General features: G+C 44.7%; 3 non-coding genes across 3 annotated transcripts in view; all 3 read right to left on the bottom strand.

Annotated features, from left to right (window-relative positions):
• Positions 1–709, bottom strand: part of LOC139997527 (large subunit ribosomal RNA) — a 4,173-nt gene extending 3,464 nt beyond the window's left edge. Inside the window, exon 1 of the ribosomal RNA XR_011802896.1 lies at positions 1–709. This exon is cut by the window's left edge and continues 3,464 nt beyond it. This is a non-coding gene — a ribosomal RNA (large subunit ribosomal RNA).
• Positions 710–2,842: 2,133 nt separating this feature from the next.
• On the bottom strand, positions 2,843–2,997 carry LOC139997523 (5.8S ribosomal RNA). The gene has a single exon (XR_011802893.1). It is a non-coding gene; the product is annotated as a 5.8S ribosomal RNA (ribosomal RNA).
• Positions 2,998–5,827: 2,830 nt separating this feature from the next.
• On the bottom strand, positions 5,828–7,751 carry LOC139997526 (small subunit ribosomal RNA). The gene has a single exon (XR_011802895.1). It is a non-coding gene; the product is annotated as a small subunit ribosomal RNA (ribosomal RNA).
• Positions 7,752–12,500: the final 4,749 nt, after the last annotated feature.

The following is a 12,500-nucleotide window of genomic DNA, read 5'->3' on the forward strand; positions in this document are numbered from 1 at the left end:
TAGTGTACCGTCGTGCAGTCGGCCGGGCGACCGAGGGTCTGCCGCGTGCGCCGAAGCGACGCGACAGTCACCCGCTCGGGCCGTAGACCGACACACAACGGGTCGCGACGTTCTACTAGGGGAGAAGTGCACGACTACGACGCCGGAGCGTTCGAATCGAAGGTGGCGTGCCCTCGCCAATGGAACCACGAAGGCCCACCCGGAGCATCGCTCACCAACGATCACCGACGCCGTCGACGATGAATCTCCCCATTCGATCTTTTGGGTTTCTCAGGTTTACCCCTGAACGGTTTCACGTACTCTTGAACTCTCTCTTCAAAGTTCTTTTCAACTTTCCCTCACGGTACTTGTTCGCTATCGGTCTCGTGGTTGTATTTAGCCTTAGATGGAGTTTACCACCAACTTAGGGCTGCACTCTCAAGCAACCCGACTCTAAGGAGAGATCCTCCCGAAACGCGTTCCGGTCACTACGGGCCTGGCACCCTCTGTGGGTACATGGCCCCATTCAAGATGGACTTGGACGCGGTTCGACGTCACGGGATAAACGGATCCTCCCGAACACTACATTTCCCAACGGCGGAACCGCGGGATTCAGTGCTGGGCTAATTCCTGTTCGCTCGCCGCTACTAAGGAAATCCTTGTTAGTTTCTTTTCCTCCGCTTAGTAATATGCTTAAATTCAGCGGGTGATCTCGCCTACTCTGAGGTCGCTTCAACGTCACGACACGGTGACAATTTTTCTTTTTCAAAGAAAAAAAAATTTCGTGCCATGTGGGCGCGATTCGAGAAAAGCAAGACGGTTTGATAACAATGCGACAGAGGGTCTTTATTTTTATTTCTCTCTCCGAGAATCGCCTCAAAGAGAAAAAAAAATAAAAAAAAAAAATTAATTCGAATAGAATCGAGAACCTTATATTCTATCTCGATCGAGAAACGTTTTATGCATCTCGCCAAAGTGCCTTTTAAACTTCGTTCGTCGTATCATGTTCGAGCTAAGACTCACGCAAGACACCCGTAACGATCTCCGGTTTTTAACGCCCGTCCTCTTTGTATAATATATATATATATATATACACGTGTTATGTATAATATATCTCCCGTAGCCGTTTCTCTCTTCTCGACGATTCCAGCGGTTCCTTGTTTTCGCCTGTTATTGCTGGCACAGAGATCGAACACGCGACATGTATATAACATATCGGTTTCTTTGCTCTGTACCAACGACGAAAACGCACGGGAACTCACGCAAGTGGAAAAGCGAGCGCGAGACGTACACAACGGGGTGAATTTATTACTCGGGGACTGGACGACCGGCGATACGTTAGGATGCGCGGTCCAGCGATAGACGACGAAGAGACATGGGATGACCAACGATCTCTTTTTCTCTAAAACTCGGAGCGCCGAATCGCCTTAAAGCAAAAAAAAATCACACGCGCGTACGTCGTACGTACGGCGCGTGTATACCTCGTCTCTAATCAAGTTTCGTTAGTCTTTCTCGAGCCTCGCCAAAGAGGATCGTTCTCTTCCTCTGCGCGATCTCTCCGTGCCAATGTCAGAGATTATTCTCTCTTTCGCACGACGACGAAAACGACTATTTTCGACGATCCGAACAACTTTGTAACGGACTCACATGCACATCTTAAAATCGGGTACAGAAACGTTGCGCAACACCGTGAGCTTTTCTCTTCTTCGTCACCCTTAAATATAGCCGATCGTAGACGCACGCTAGATCGTAACACACACTTTTCGTTGATTTCCGACGAACGTGGCTTTGGGCCAGGCGCGCGGGCAGAGAGATACGCGACCGACGGGGAAAAATTCGTCCCGATACATGTACGCGTACTCTCCGATCTCCGCGCAACGCTGGGGATCATCTCCCTAAGTCATCAGCGTTCGAAGAAATCTCGTGTGTCCGTTCCCGGATCTACGGCTTTCTCTGGGTTCACGAAGAACAGAAAAAAGCACAGAGGATGAAAAACGCAACGACGACCCATCGATGCGACGGTCCTCGTTGTCTTCTCGTCAGTCGTCTCGCGCCTGCAGAATACATCTCTGCCGCACGAACAGACGGAGTGGGTATTCGATCCCTGGGGCTGTACGAGTAAAAACATCTTGATGAAAAGACGGTTGTGTTTCTTTAAGGCACACAGTTTTTCGTTACGCCACCAAGTTTAGGTTTAGGTTTTAATATCTTGGTTCTCTTTTCTCTCCTCTCTCGACTGACTTTGTTCAAAAATATTTTTGCTTTCTCTCAGTCTCGCCAAAAATTCATTTAAGACGACGTCGGGGGCGCGGTCATTCGTGCTTATCGAAGACTAACAAAACGTAGCAGAGGCTGATACAAAAAGAAAAAAAAAATCGGCCACGAAGAAAACTCGCTCTGTGTATCTCGATAACCGCGTCGACGACGACGGTTCTCTCCGCGCTCTTTTAATTCGTATCCTTCTTCTTGCGCTTCGTCCGACTCAGAAACGTTCGTAAAACACGAACGACGGCGGGTTGTCAAGCCAAGAAGGGACAGAGAAGAGACGGAGGTAGTTTTGCGAGTCTCCCGTGAACGCGATAGATTTTTCATATATATTTGTATCGAGAGCATGCGTACGCCGGTCTCCACACGATCCAGCGACGAACGCCGACGAACGTCCAACAATCGCTCGTACGTCGCGTACGAGCCCTCGACCGCTCTTTAATTCGTATTCTTTTGCTTGGCGCTCGTCCTCCGACTCGGAAACGTTCGTTTAAAGATAAAACGAACGACGGCGGGCTGTCGACGAGGCAAGAAAGAACAGAGAGAGACGGACCGAGAGCAACGATACGCAACGCAAGCAGTCTTAGGTTTACGTGAGCAACCCTCAGCCAGGCGTGGTCCAGGAATTGTATCCGTGGACCGCAATGTGCGTTCGAAATGTCGATGTTCATGTGTCCTGCAGTTCACACGTTGACGCGCAATTAGCTGCGTTCTTCATCGACCCACGAGCCAAGTGATCCACCGTTCAGGGTAATCGTTTATGCATGGATTTTTGTTTGTGTACTCAGGTTTTTGTACTCTTATTCTCGGTTCGAAAGAAGCCGATATCCGACAAACGTCCGACCAACGGGAATCGAACGCGCGGAAGTCGCCATATGATTGACGACACGAAAATACGTTCGAAAACGAAATCGGACGGACTGCGCGACGACACACGCAGCCCGCCGACCGGGCGTAAAGTGCATTATAATATATAACAACCAACGAGATCGAAGCTCCGTTCGTCAGGAAACGACGGGGATATAACACCCGATTCTGAATCCTCTGTACAGCACACGATCTCGCGAAGAAAGCGCACGGTGGCTAGCCCATGATATATATATATGTTCGTTCCTCTCGTCCAGTTATTCGAAGCAAACAGCCGATATGCATCTCCATCGTTCGGGTAAAAAAAAATCGATGGGACGCGCACGGTCGTAGTCTTCCTCGCGCGGTCGTTTCTTCCCGATAGCCAGAAGCAGAGTTTGAAAAACTCTAGCGACGGAACGAGGCATTAGACTCTCGACAACGAGGATAGAGAGACGGCCGGCGATCCCCTCTGAATCGACTTCGGTGGTTCAGGTAAAAATAAAAAAAATCGATGGGACGCGCACGGTCGTCGTTCCTCTTCCTCGCGCGCGGTCTATTCTTCCCGATAGCCAGAAGCAGAGTTTGAAAAACTCTAGCGACGGAACGAGGCATTAGACTCGCGACAACGAGGATAGAGAGACGGCCGGCGGTCCCCTCTGAATCCACTTTGGTCGCTCAGGTAAAAATAAAAAAAAATTCGAAAGGGACGCGCACGGTCGTCCTTCCTCTTCCTCGCGCGGTCTTTTCTTCCCGATAGCCAGAAGCAGAGTTTGAAAAACTCTAGCGACGGAACGAGGCATTAGACTCTCGACAACGAGGATAGAGAGACGGCCGGCGGTCCCCTCCGAACGGATGGCGACAACGACGACTAAAGCGCGAAAAATCGCGACGAAAAGGAACGCATCTCCGTTCAGGTGTATGTGTGTGCGTGCGTTTAAAAAAAATTCGATGGGACTCGCAGCCATCGGCCTCGCGCGGTCGTTTCTTCCCGATATCCAGAAGCAGAGTTTGAAAAACTCTAGCGACGGAACGAGGCATATGACTCACGACAACGAGGATATGGACAGGCGGTCCCCTCTGAACGGGTCGACGAGACGATGGTAAAAGAGACGAACCGGACGAAACTTCCGTCGATCAGGTAAAAATAAAAAAAAATTCGATGGGACGCGCACGGTCGTCGTCGTCGTCTTCCTCGCGCGGTCGTTTCTTCCCGATAGCCAGAAGCAGAGTTTGAAAAACTCTAGCGACGGAACGAGGCATATGACTCACGACAACGAGGATAGAGAGACGGCCGGCGGTCCCCTCTGAATCGACTTCGGTGGTTCAGGTAAAAATAAAAAAAATCGATGGGACGCGCACGGTCGTCCTTCCTCTTCCTCGCGCGCGCGGTCTATTCTTCCCGATAGCCAGAAGCAGAGTTTGAAAAACTCTAGCGACGGAACGAGGCATTAGACTCGCGAGGATAGAGAGACGGCCGGCGGTCCCCTCCGAACCAACTTCGTCTAGTTAAGAATCGTTACTCTTTACCATCACTCGCACTGGTATATATCTTTTCGGGCCAACATCCACGCAATGCGTTTTCGTTCTAGGTTACCCGATCCACGAGTACGAACGTACAACGTGGTTTCGTTTTGTCGAACATCGTATATCGTTCGCCGTTGAAACGAACGACAACGAAACGACATAGGAAGAACGAACGCCCTTTGGGTAGGAAGCACGTTTCGAGGAACGACGAGAGTTTGGAGAGACGCGCGAGATAGCTGGAGACGCGCAGATATAGGTATCCATGGATCTTCGAAGAGAACCTTCGAAGATATATAATTCGGTATCCTTTTTTTCTGCGGCTCGCTATTCGCGTTCTTTCGCTCTCGTCGACGACTCGTTATAGACGCTTCGTTCGATCCCAAAGAGCAGTCTTCCTTATGTCCCGTTGCTAGGAGGTGAGGCCTACGCAACGCAACTACGAAATATAGAAGAGGTGTGAGCAGTGATCTCTCCGACACGAGGCACTTTAGAGATTTTAGTTTATATATTATATTGTTCGTTCGTTGGATTTCCACGATGCAAATACGAAATACGAGATCGTGACGGCGGGTCTTTCTGTGTACGACCTCACGCAGGCGCCTCGATCGCATTTCTCATTACACGTGGTTTCCACTGTAACTTTTAGTTTTTTCGATATGTGTTCAGCTCAAGTTCCCTCACATATCGTTATTATTATTATTATTATTAATAGTAGCGGTTTCGTGTTATAGGATTCGGAGACGGCGGGTCTTTCTGTGTACGACCTCACGCAAGCGCCTCGAGAATCTTTTTAAGTTTTTCGTTTGTTATAATATTATTCGGAGACGGCGGGTCTTTCTGTGTACGACCTCACGCAGGCGCCTCGAGAATATTTTTAAGTTTTTCGTTTGTTATAATATTATTCGGAGACGGCGGGTCTTTCTGTGTACGACCTCACGCAGGCGCCTCGAATTATTCGTGTAAAAGTATATCTCTTCATCCCGATGATCGAGAGAGAGTGCCACACTCTTCGTATAGTTTCGTAACTGGAGCGTCTCTCACCTCCTTATTGTAAAAAATTTGGCTTTTGTCAAAGTATATAGCTTGTTAATACGTCGTATATACTTTGTGTCGATATAGGAGGAGTACGGCTCCTTACCGACGATATTATATATATTTTATTATACAGTGTTCAAGTCAAATATATTCTTTGTGTTTTTGTATTTTTCGTTAATGATCCTTCCGCAGGTTCACCTACGGAAACCTTGTTACGACTTTTACTTCCTCTAAATGATCAAGTTTGGTCATCTTCCCGGTAACATCGGCAATGCTTATCACATTGGCCGCGCACCAGTCCGAAGACCTCACTAAATCATTCAATCGGTAGTAGCGACGGGCGGTGTGTACAAAGGGCAGGGACGTAATCAACGCGAGCTTATGACTCGCGCTTACTGGGAATTCCTCGTTCATGGGGAATAATTGCAAGCCCCAATCCCTAGCACGAAGGAGGTTCAGCGGGTTACCCGGGCCTTTCGGCCAGGGAAAACACGCTGATTCCTTCAGTGTAGCGCGCGTGCGGCCCAGAACATCTAAGGGCATCACAGACCTGTTATTGCTCAATCTCGTGCGGCTAGAAGCCGCCTGTTCCTCTAAGAAGATTTGTTTGTACGTTGGTAGTAAAAACCCGCCGACCGAAGCCGGGGGCCTTCGAGATACCATAATTTACGTCTATTTAGCAGGCTAGAGTCTCGTTCGTTATCGGAATTAACCAGACAAATCGCTCCACCAACTAAGAACGGCCATGCACCACCACCCACCGAATCAAGAAAGAGCTATCAATCTGTCAATCCTTCCGGTGTCCGGGCCTGGTGAGGTTTCCCGTGTTGAGTCAAATTAAGCCGCAGGCTCCACTCCTGGTGGTGCCCTTCCGTCAATTCCTTTAAGTTTCAGCTTTGCAACCATACTTCCCCCGGAACCCAAAAGCTTTGGTTTCCCGGAAGCTGCCCGCCGAGTCATCGGAGGAACTTCGGCGGATCGCTGGCTGGCATCGTTTATGGTTAGAACTAGGGCGGTATCTGATCGCCTTCGAACCTCTAACTTTCGTTCTTGATTAATGAAAACATTTTTGGCAAATGCTTTCGCTTCTGTCCGTCTTGCGACGATCCAAGAATTTCACCTCTAACGTCGCAATACGAATGCCCCCATCTGTCCCTATTAATCATTACCTCGGGGCTCCGAAAACCAACAAAATAGAACCGAGGTCCTATTCCATTATTCCATGCACACAGTATTCAGGCGAAGGTAGCCTGCTTTAAGCACTCTAATTTGTTCAAAGTAAACGTATCGGCCCACCTCGACACTCAGTGAAGAGCACCGCGATGGGATATTAGTTGGACCGCCCCGCGAGGAGCTAAGCCCACCGATAGGACGTACCACATAATGCCAGTTAAACACCGCGAGCGGTGAACCGACACTGTGACACACAGATTCAACTACGAGCTTTTTAACCGCAACAACTTTAATATACGCTATTGGAGCTGGAATTACCGCGGCTGCTGGCACCAGACTTGCCCTCCAATTGGTCCTCGTTAAAGGATTTAAAGTGTACTCATTCCGATTACGGGGCCTCGGATGAGTCCCGTATCGTTATTTTTCGTCACTACCTCCCCGTGCCGGGAGTGGGTAATTTGCGCGCCTGCTGCCTTCCTTGGATGTGGTAGCTGTTTCTCAGGCTCCCTCTCCGGAATCGAACCCTGATTCCCCGTTACCCGTTACAACCATGGTAGGCGCAGAACCTACCATCGACAGTTGATAAGGCAGACATTTGAAAGATGCGTCGCCGGTGCTAGATGACCATGCGATCAGCACAAAGTTATTCAGAGTCACCAAAACAAACGATGGACGAACGGACGAGCCATCCGCCACCGATTGGTTTTGATCTAATAAAAGCATTCGTACCATCTCTGGTACGAATCTGTTTGCATGTATTAGCTCTAGAATTACCACAGTTATCCAAGTAAGTTTAAGTATGATCTAAGAAACCATAACTGATTTAATGAGCCATTCGCGGTTTCACCTTAATGCGGCATGTACTGAGACATGCATGGCTTAATCTTTGAGACAAGCATATGACTACTGGCAGGATCAACCAGGGAACTTTGTATTTTATATATATATTAGAGTCAAAAGACTCTCTTTTTAAAATAGCCTCAGAGTGTCGTAGGTGGGTCCGTAACACCGTACGACGAGACTTTTCGTTCTTAGTGAACGTTCGACGACACCCTTTTAATTCCCGTTGTAACGTCGAACGCCACTACTCTCTCTCCTCTCATTTCGCCACTCTCTTTACTTTCTTTCGTTCGTTTGATTGTTTGTGTGGAATATTTTAAGATCATTCTGTTCATAGGATCATTCTGTAAGAATGGTTTGTTGGTTGAACGAATATGCCTTAGCGGTAAAAAGCACGTAAACTGCATGCTGAACGTACCGTCCTCGTAAGAAACATATTCGTTCGTTCTTTTGATATTCTCCAATCAGAAAGAACGCACTTCCTAAAAGGTAGTACGCTCCCCATTAGCCTTTCGTATGTTTAAAACGTACTGCGTACGCTATAACATAAGTTTTGGAACGGTCTCTGCCGAACCAGCATGAATTGATACTCAGTTAGTAACAAGCACACTGCCCTAACTTTTTTTAAAGTTAGTGCGAGCATACAGGATCCAGCTTCCCGACTAAGGGGAACCTTGCCACGTTATTTGGTCATTACGTCCAGGACAGCGACCCGCGGCGCAGCAGTGTAGAGAAAGAGTCGATACGAGAACGAAGGAACAGTCGAGAAATAGCAAAAAAGTTCACTAAGACTCGAGGAGCGGTGACTGAATTCTCAACCGAGGCCGTAGAATAGCCACGCGCTCGACGCTGTTCCGTCCGGACCGTCCGACTCGACGTGTCTCTTATAGATACCAAAGCGCCGGCCGGACGGTCGGCGCCGGCCGGGCCAGCGGCCGGGCGCTTACCATGTAAAACCTCCGTTAGAGCGTACCGTCGGACTTAGTCTCTGAAACGCTCGACCACTTTTTTCGAATAAACTACCCTTAGAAAACATCCTATCGTCGAGATATTTTAACGCACCGCTTATTTTAATATTTCAAACGAGTTTTTATCGAAAAATTTAATTTTTTTTTTTTTTTCAAAATCGCATCAGTAAACCACCTCTTTTAACGAATACGGACAAAAACCACGTTCTTAATCGATTAGAACACGTTAAAACAACGAGAAATATGCAAAAAAATATATACCTTGCAACGTTAATTAACGAAAAAATTAAACAAATATCGCAGTCGTGTCAGTTCGACGGACACTAATTTTTTAAAAAATTCGAAAAAAACGTTTAATCCAGTTGTATTTAATAGAGATATAACCGTTTCTGCAAAAATATTTATACCTTATAACGCTTTTTAACGAAATAACTCGAAATAAGCTTTTCGGACTTTTCCGCCGGCCGAAATTTTTCTAAGTCCCAACGTACCGTCGGACTTAGTCTCTGAAACGCTCGACCACTTTGTTCCAATAAAGTACCGTTATAAAACGTCCTATCGTCGAGATATTTTAACGCACCGCTTATTTTAATATTTTAAACGAGTTTTTATCGAAAAATTTAATTTTTTTTTTTTTTCAAAATCGCATCAGTAAACCACCTCTTTTAACGAATACGGACAAAAACCACGTTCTTAATCGATTAGAACACGTTGAAACAACGAGAAATATGCAAAAAAATATATACCTTGCAACGTTAATTAACGAAATAATTAAACAAATATCGCAGTCGTGTCAGTTCGTCGAACACAAATTTTTTAAAAAATTCGAAAAAACGTTTAATCCAGTTGTATTTAATAGAGATATAACCGTTTCCGCAAAAATATTTATACCTTATAACGCTTTTTAACGAAATAACTCGAAATAAGTATTTCGGACTTTTCCGCCGGCCGAAATTTTTCTAAGTCCCAACGTACCGGTCCAGAATGAGACAAAGTTCCAAAGGCCCGGTCGTATCCGTCCGTTTTTTTTTAACCTTCCACGGACGAAATAAACGTTTAATCCCGACGTAAAATACAATAATATAGCGATTTATATAAAAATATTCATACCTCATAACGCTTTTTAACGAAATAACTCGAAAAAACTTTTCGGTCCGAAATTTTTCTAAGTCCCTACGTACCGCTCGAGAATGCGACTAAGTTCCAACGTCCCGGACGAGTTCGCACTTTTTTTATATAACTTTCCAGCGACGAAATAAACGCTTAATCCCGACGTAAAAAGTCATTTTAAAGCGATTTATGCAAGAATATTCGCACCTTATAACGCTTTTAAGCGAAAAAATTCGAAAAAACGGTTCGATTAAAAATTTTTTTTTAACGTTTTCGGGACGAAATAAACGTTTAATCCCGACGTAAAATATAATAATATAGCGATTTATATAAAAATATTCATACCTTATAACACTTTTAAGCGAAATAACTCGAAAAAACTTTTCGGTCGAAAATTTTTCTAAGTCCCTACGTACCGGTGGAGAGTATGACAAAGTCCGACGGGCCGAGTCGCGTCGGTCCACTATTTTTTTTTAACGTTTTCGGGACCAAATAAACGTTTAATCCCGACGTAAAATACAATAATATAGCGATTTATATAAAAATATTCATACCTTATAACACTTTTAAGCGAAATAACTCGAAAAAACTTTTCGGTCGAAAATTTTTCTAAGTCCCTACGTACCGGTCCAGAATGAGACTAAGTTCCAACGTCCCGGGCGCGATCATACTTTTTTTATATAACTTTTCAGCGACGAAATAAACGCTTAATACCGACGTAAAACGTCATTTTAAAGCGATTTATGCAAGAATATTCGCACCTTATAACGCTTTTAAGCGAAAAAATTCGAAAAAACGGTTCGATTAAAAATTTTTTTTTAACGTTTTCGGGACGAAATAAACGTTTAATCCCGACGTAAAATATAATAATATAGCGATTTATATAAAAATATTCATACCTTATAACACTTTTAAGCGAAATAACTCGAAAAAACTTTTCGGTCGAAAATTTTTCTAAGTCCCTACGTACCGGTGGAGAGTATGACAAAGTCCGACGGGCCGAGTCGCGTCGGTCCACTATTTTTTTTTAACGTTTTCAGGACCAAATAAACGTTTAATCCCGACGTAAAATATAATAATATAGCGATTTATATAAAAATATTCATACCTCATAACGCTTTTTAACGAAATAACTCGAAAAAACTTTTCGGTCGAAAATTTTTCTAAGTCCCAACGTACCGGTCCAGAATGAGACTAAGTTCCAACGTCCCGGACGAGTTCGTACTTTTTTTATATAACTTTCCAGCGACGAAATAAACGCTTAATCCCGACGTAAAACGTCATTTTAAAGCGATTTATGCAAGAATATTCGCACCTTATAACGCTTTTAAGCGAAAAAATTCGAAAAAACGGTTCGATTAAAAATTTTTTTTTAAAGTTCTCGGGACGAAATAAACGCTTAATCCCGACGTAGAAATACATAATATTGCTATTTATGTAAAAATATATACGCATCATAACGCGTTTTAGCGAAATAACTCGAAATAACTTTTTGGACCGGAATTTTTCTAAGTCCCTACGTCCCGGCCGGGGGATCGACGAAGTGCCAACCTCCCGGTCATGTCGGTCCGGAGGGGGCAATTTTTAAAAAAAATAAAACGAAATCGTTACGTTCGACTAGAATTCGTCGAACCGTAACGATTTCTATAAAAATATTCATACCTTATAACGCTTTTAAGCGAAATAACTCGAAATAACTTTTTGGACCGGAATTTTTCCAAGTCCCTACGTACCGCTCGAGAATGAGACTAAGTTCCAACGTCTCGGGCGCGATCGTAAATTTTTTACGGCACCTTGCGGGGACGAAATAAACCCTTAATCCCGATGTAAAACGTCATTCTAAAGCGATTTATGCAAGAATATTCGCACCTTATAACGCTTTTAAGCGAAAAAATTCGAAAAAACGGTTCGATTAAAAATTTTTTTTTAACGTTCTCGGGACGAAATAAACGCTTAATCCCGACGTAGAAATACATAATATTCCCATTTATATAAAAATATTCATACCTCGTAACGCTTTTTAGCGAAATAACTCGAAATAACTTTTTGGACCGGAATTTTTCTAAGTCCCTACGTACCGGCCGGGGGATCGACGAAGTGCCAACCGCCCGGTCATGTCGGTCCGGAAGGGGCAATTTTTTAAAAAAATAAAACGAAATCGTTACGTTCGACTAGAATTCGTCGAACCATAACGATTTCTATAAAAATATTCACACCTTACAACGCTTTTAAGCGAGATAACTCGAAATAACTTTTCGGTCGAAAATTTTTCTAAGTCCCAACGTACCGCTCGAGAATGAGACTAAGTTCCAACGTCTCGGGCGCGATCGTAAATTTTTTACGGCACCTTTCGGGGACGAAATAAACCCTTAATCCCGATGTAAAACGTCATTTTAAAGCGATTTATGCACAAATATTAGCACCTTGTAACGCTTTTAAGCGAAAAAATTCGAAAAAACGGTTCGATTTAAAAATTTTTTTTAAAGTTCTCGGGACGAAATAAACGCTTAATCCCGACGTAGGAATACATGATATTCCCATTTATGTAAAAATATATACGCATCACAACGCTTTTAAGCGAAATAACTGGAAATAACCGTTCGGTACGAAAATTTTTCAAAGTCAGACGGGCTCTCGAGCGTTGCTCGCTCGCTGCGCTCGCTCGAAAAAAAAACTAGCCCAACCCAAAACCAATCCCTTTTTCGCGTTCGTTCCTCGATTTCTCTTAAAATCGGAGAAACTGGCGGGATCGGTTTT

This window comes from Bombus fervidus, unplaced genomic scaffold, assembly GCF_041682495.2.
Source record: "Bombus fervidus isolate BK054 unplaced genomic scaffold, iyBomFerv1 scaffold0101, whole genome shotgun sequence".
NCBI classification, from domain to species: Eukaryota; Metazoa; Arthropoda; class Insecta; order Hymenoptera; family Apidae; genus Bombus; species Bombus fervidus.